The 7094-nt window shown below is 53.0% G+C and overlaps 1 long non-coding RNA gene across 2 annotated transcripts; it reads right to left on the bottom strand.

Moving 5' to 3' along the window:
- Positions 1-249: 249 nt before the first annotated feature.
- Positions 250-6907, bottom strand: LOC142917153 (uncharacterized). Of its 2 annotated transcripts, XR_012936885.1 has the most exons (4): positions 6715-6907; positions 3914-4045; positions 3391-3583; positions 250-972 (listed from the first exon to the last, which is right to left on the bottom strand). It is a non-coding gene; the product is annotated as an uncharacterized LOC142917153 (long non-coding RNA). The 2 variants fall into 2 exon arrangements; XR_012936884.1 differs by lacking the exon at positions 250-972 and having other exon boundaries at positions 3229-3583; positions 6715-6906.
- Between the last annotated feature and the right edge of the window lie 187 nt (positions 6908-7094).

The raw sequence follows: 7094 nt of genomic DNA, 5'->3' as shown, positions 1-7094 counted from the left end.
GCTACAATAAATGACGGAGCTTCAATAATGAAGCTCTGAAGAAGGCCACCTGCGTTGTGGCCGAAACGTCGTGAGAATTTTATTGTTTTATTTTATTATTTTATTCTCATTCTACGCGGTGACTTTACTGAAAGAACCAAAGAAGATGAATCCTTACAGTCACGAAAGGTTTAAATCGAAATTTTCCTGGCTAATACTCAAATAACAGGTAAGTGCGCCCATGTGCAGGATAACAACAACAACAATATCTATAAAAGCAGGACTCCAGTTATTTTCCTTAAAAAGGCAGAACAATCCGCAGGAACAACACCTAAAGACGAGGGAACAAGGAGCGAAGGGAACATTTACGAAAGGGAACAAGACTTAGGAAAACGAACAGAACAGAACTGAACAACAACCACAACCTCTCCGCCATTCCCGACCAATACCCAGAATATGGAATCAACGGAATCGCAAGCATTTGGACCGAGTTAACCTCGACCAGAACTGAACAACAACAACAACAACCACAACCTCTCCGCCATTCCCCGACCAATACCCAGAATATGGAATCAACGGAATCGCAAGCATTTGGACCGAGTTAACCTCGGCCAGAACTGAACAACAACAACAACCACAACCTCTCCGCCATTCCCGAGCAAATACCCAGAATCAGGAATCAACAGAATCGCAAGCGTTTGGACCGAGTTCGCGACGCCGAGTTCCGTTGACGGGGGACGGGTCTTCCGCCCCTGCTCGGGCGGTGCGCGTGCCACGAGAACGGCCGGAGACACACGGGGTGCAACGCAGGAGGCACGGGTGCAGCAGGAGGCACGGGTGCAGCAGGAGGCACGGGTGCAGCAGGCTCGGCGGCAGCAGCCACCTCCCTCGGTCCCGGCGAGGCTTCGATGCGACGGGCGGCACGGCGCGATCCTTCCGACGCACGCCGTCTGAACGCACACGCCATCCCCGGCTCGCCGGACGCACTGGACGCTGGCGGACCAATTTTCGGAGACGGGGGAAGAGGCAATCCGTGGCAGGACAAACGGCTTCGGCCGAGACGGACGGACGAACCAACGGCGAAGACCCAGCCGGAAACGCGCAAACTGCGGCCGCTTAACCTCGGCCACTTCCACGGGCTCTTGCCGGGGGGCTGATGCAGCTTAGGGGACGTAACCAACCGGCACCCGCAGGCAACGTAACTATGCTCCGTCACCGATGGGCCATGCTAGCACGTGATCCCGTTTCCCCGCAATACGTTCATTACTCTTTGGTTCTATTCGGTAAAGTCATGTATTTTTACCTGCGTGGTGACTTTACCGAATAGAACCAAAGAGTATGGATCCTTGCAGTCACGAAAGCTTCAAATCTAGAATACGTTCGTTGTTTCGCCCGTCTTTGGCGGCGTTAAATTTTGCCGCCTCCCGAGCCGTGGAAATGCATTGCGGGGTAATTTTCACATGCTCTGGGCAACTTGGATTTCCCCTTAGCCAGTGGCAAACCCAATTGGGCATCTACAGGGGGTACATTCTGCCTCCCATACATGAGAAAAAATGGTGAAAATCCCGTGGAAGTATGAGGGGCCATCCTATATGCAGCTAGTACACTCGGAACATGCAAATCCCAGTCCGTTTGCGCCGCGTCAATCGCCTGACAGAGCATGGAGGTCAGAGTTCTATTCAGGCGCTCCACCATCCCATCTGTCTGGGGGTGGTACGGCGACGTTTTAATTATCTTAGCACCTAAAGCGTCGCAAACCTCGCGCAGCAGTTTAGATGAGAAATTCAAAATTATCCTGTATCTAAATCACAACAGTGTTTGTGTTCATCATCAAGTGCAGCAAACGATTTTCATCCACAGACGTCACTTATGCTCAGACGGCCTAAGCACAGCTCAATGGGGAACCAAATGAAGACGTGTATTTGTTATTGTGGCCATGCACTCTAAACTACGGACCACACAGTAAACCGCTGTGGTCTGCGCCCCTTCAACGCAGGAGAAATATCAAAACTAAACCACCTCTCTCCTGAAGCCCTCTCGCGAAGACCAGCAAGCCTCAGCGTCGGCATTTAGCTGCTGAGCACATCGCTGGTGCCGTCGCGCGCGAGAATGGAATTTCGGAATTGCTCGGATTTCGCACGATTCAGGAAAAATGACCCAAACACTCTCAGAAAGATCCTCAAAACTCGGGACGGACGGCAGCCAGGCGCGGTTCGTCCACCAGGGGGCGACAGGGGCGCTGACGAATGTAACTCCGGCCCCACGGGGTTCAAATTTGAGTGCGACAGCCACCGCAGTTGCCACAGCTCATCTGCAACGCGTCGTGAGACAAAGGCAAAGGCGCAGCTCTGCAACGTGTCGCTTGTGCCACGGCCCCCCGGGTGGGACGGACCTCCAACAGAAGATGCTGCGGTGAGCTCCTCTCGAGGGGCATCTGGGCCCTACACTTCCAAGCTATCCATCTGCTTGTTGAAATAGGCGAGAGTGCCCACACTTTACCCCACCACCACCACACGTGCGTCCTGACGATCGACTGCCCATTATGACTGCTTTGACTGCGATCACACCACAGACGCTTTCCAAAAGATCACGGCCGTGCGTCGTTTCTTCGGTATTGACGAGCAAAGTGAGCGGACGATACTGCGTCGCGAGGCAGTGAACCCCTTTCACCTTGCCTCGGCTGTGAAGCCCTTCCGTTTGATTTAATCTCGCACGACCTGAGGAATGCGAAATTAATTTCAGATTTGTTTCCACGAGGAACACATCGGTGGTGGTGGTGGTGGAGGGGTTTGTGATGCCGGCTGTCCAGGATTATAACTCATGCTGGGCGACCACTACGACACTGACGTTTAATGGCCAAAACAATAAACATTTGATATAAAATACCCAACATGATATATGGGTGGTTGAGTGTCTGGGTGAGTGGGTGGGTGGGTAAGTTGTTGGGTGAGTGGGTGGGTGGATGAGTGAATGGGTGGATGAGTCAGTGGGTGAGTCGCCGGGTGAGTTGGTGAGCGGACAAGTGAGTGGCTAGATGAGGATGCTAATCTATGGGTCTCTTTGTGAATCTACCCCTTACAAATTTGTCCTCCTTCCGTACCCCTCACATCATCTCCCACGTGGCAAGTCCGATAAGACTCGATCTATAATCTCAATGGCATTTTTATGTGTATATCCCTCTGATCTCTCCGGCCTTGCCCCATCCCTCCCCCATCGTCCCTGCCTCTCCCCCCCATCTCCCCCGCCTCTCTATCCCTCCTCTCTCTGTCTCTCCTCTCTGTGTCTCTCGCTCTGCCTTCGACCTGTCTCTCTCCACCCACCCCTCCCGCGACTTTCCTTCTGGCCCCCTCTCGCTCCCACCTGGCCCTGTCCGCGTCCTGCCTCTGCTCCTCCCTCTTGCCCTCGGCCCACCTCACTGCACGCTCTCCCCTCTGGGCGTCTTGATGTCCGTCATCTCTCCCTTCTTGCTCTTCCGTAATTTGAGGCTCCTCCTCTCTGCCCTGACTTCTTTTCCCTCCTCGCTCTCCTCTCCCTTCCCGCTCCATCGGAGCTCTTCGGTCGCTCTCCTCGTTCCCGAGCGACGGTGGCCGTGCGGGGAGCAAACCTGTAACGTCACAACCATCACCGCCGTCAGCATCACCTCTAACACCGTCACCAACGCCATCAGCGTCACCAACGCCATCACCTCCAACACCGTCACCTCCGTCAGCACCATCAACAACAACAAGCGGCAGGCTACGTGCATATTCTTTGGATCTTTCGGTAAAGTCACGTAGATAAGTGACTTACCGTAAGACCCAAAGAATATGAATTCCTGCAGTCACAAAAGCTCTAAGTCACGGCTATAAGTGCACTTGAAGGTCACGTGAAGTGTCGAACGCCTGGTGCTGGCAGGAGGTCAAGGGACAGACCCAGGTGCCACGGGTCGACTCACTGAGCCTGCTGCCGCTCCTCTGCACTCCGTTGTTGCAGGAGGGCGACTGCCTCAAACTGCCCAGTAGCAGCGTCCTTCACGAGCCTCCTCCACTGACTCTGAAGATGGTCCACACAAACTCCACTCACTCATCTGTAGAACAGGGGGAGATCACACAAACTCCACTCACTCATCTGTAGAACAGGGGGAGATCACACAAACTCCACTCACTCATCTGTAGGACAGGGGGAGATCACACAAACTCCACTCACTCACTCACTTTGTAGAACAGAGTGAGATCATACAAACTCCACTCACTCAATCTGTAGAACAGGGGGAGATTATACAAACTCCATTCACTCACTCTGTAGAACAGGGGGAGATCACACAAACTCCACTCACTCATCTGTAGAACAGGGGGAGATCACACAAACTCCAGTCACTCATCTGCAGAACAGGGGGAGATCACACAAACTCCACTCACTCATCTGTAGAACAGGGGGAGATCACACAAACTCCACGCACTCATCTGAAGAACAGGGAGATCACACAAACTCCACTCACTCATCTGTAGAACAGGGGGAGATCACACAAACTCCACTCACTCTGTAGAACAGGGGGAGATCACACAAACTCCACTCACTCACTCTGTAGAACAGGGGGAGATCACACAAACTCTACTCACTCATCTGTAGAACAGGGGGAGATCACACAAACTCCACTCACTCATCTGTAGACCAGGGGGAGATCACACAAACTCCACTCACTCATCTGTAGAACAGGGGGAGATCACACAAACTCCACTCACTCATCTGTAGAACAGGGGGAGATCACACAAACTCCAGTCACTCATCTGTAGAACAGGGGGAGATCACACAAACTCCACTCACTCACTCTGCAGAACAGGGCGAGATCACACAAACTCCACTCACTCACTCTGTAGAACAGGGGGAGATCACACAAACTCCAGTCACTCATCTGTAGAACAGGGGTAGATCACACAAACTCCACTCACTCATCTGTAGAACAGGGGGAGATCATACAAACTCCATTCACTCATCTGTAGAACAGGGGGAGATCATACAAACTCCACTCACTCATCTGTAGAACAGGGGGAGATCATACAAACTCCATTCACTCATCTATAGAACAGGGGGAGATCATACAAACTCCACTCACTCATCTGTAGAACAGGGGGAGATCACACAAACTCCACTCACTCACTCTGTAGAACAGGGGGAGATCACACAAACTCCACTCACTCTGTAGAACAGGGGGAGATCACACAAACTCCACTCACTCACTCTGTAGAACAGGGGGAGATCACACAAACTCCACTCACTCTGTAGAACAGGGGGAGATCACACAAACTCCACTCTGTATAACAGGGGGAGATCACACAAACTCCACTCACTCACTCTGTAGAACAGGGGGAGAATCACACAGACTCCACTCACTCATCTGTAGAACAGGGGGAGATCACACAAACTCCACTCACATCAGCTAAGCCACGGATTATTAAATGCGAATTATAACTATCATTTGCATTATCAGCTGCTGTGTTGACCAACTATTCGAGCGAAACCATCAATAAAACGCAGACACACACCACACACACAGTCACACACCACAACAACAACAACAACCCCCATTCGCCACTAAGTGGCGGTGACGTCACCACGACGCTTGTGCCAGGCTATGTGCACCCTGAGGCCACGTGAAGTGTCGAATGCCCGCTGGCAGGAGGTCACGGGGCAGACCCACACACAGTCACACACCACACACAGTCAGACACACACCACACACACACCACACACAGTCACACACCACACACACACAGTCACACACCACACACACACAGTCACACACACCACAGACACATCACACACACCACACACACCACACACACCACAGAAACATCACACACAGTTACACACCACATACACAGTCACACATCACACACACACCACACACAGTCACACACCACACACAGTCACACACACCACAGACACATCACACACACACCACACAGTCACACACCACACACACACAGTCACACGCCACACACACAGTCACACACACCACACACACAGTCACACACCACACACACAGTCACACACATCACACACACACCACAGACACATCACACATACACACCACACACACACCACACACAGTCACACACCACACACAGTCACACACATCACACACACACCACACACACACCACACACACAGTCACATCACACACACACCACACACACCACACACACAGACACCACACACACACCACACAGTCACACACACCACACACACAGTCACACACACACCCCACACATACACCACACACACACCACACACACACCACACACAGACACCACACACTCACAGACACCACACACACACCACACACACACCACACACACACCACACACACAGACCACACACACACACACCACACACACAGACCACACACACACCACACACACAGTCACACACACACCACACACACACCACACACACACATCACACACACACCACAGACACATCACACACACACACCACACACACACCACACACACACCACACACACACCACACACACACACCACACACAGTCACACACACCACACACACACCACACACAGTCACACACACCACACACACACCACACACACAGTCACACACACACCACACACACCACACACACCACACACACACCACACACATCACACCACACACACCACACACACAGTCACCGACCAGTTCTAGGCCCGCCCCAGGCTCTATCCACGTGGGTGACCCACTCGGCCCCCACACTCACCCCCAGCGAGGCGTCTTTGTCCTTGGGTGTGCACACGTGGAACGGCGCCTCTACTGCTGCTGTTGTTGTTTCTGCTGTTGTTGTTATCGTTGCTGTTACACCTCCCAGCGGGTTGATTGTCTCACGTGTCACGTGCCCTTCAAGACTCGCGGGACATCTTCCGGAAGACTCTTCCGGCCGTCTTAAGCATGGCGCGGGACATCTTCCGGAAGACTCTTCCGGCCGTCTCAAGCGTGGCGCGGGACATCTTCCGGAAGACTCTTCCGGCCAGTCTCAAGCGTGGCGCGGGACATCTTCCGGAAGACTCTTCCGGCCAGTCTCAAGCGTGGCGCGGGACATCTTCCGGAAGACTCTTCCGGCCGTTTCACGCGTGGCGCGGG

Source organism: Petromyzon marinus, unplaced genomic scaffold, assembly GCF_048934315.1.
Source record: "Petromyzon marinus isolate PM22_M1 ecotype Great Lakes invasive population unplaced genomic scaffold, UKy_Petmar_22M1.pri1.0 PM_G_Scaffold_43, whole genome shotgun sequence".
Lineage (NCBI taxonomy): Eukaryota > Metazoa > Chordata > Hyperoartia > Petromyzontiformes > Petromyzontidae > Petromyzon > Petromyzon marinus.
The sequence above is the reverse complement of the archived record's forward strand: the minus strand, read 5'-3'. Positions and strand labels throughout refer to the sequence as shown.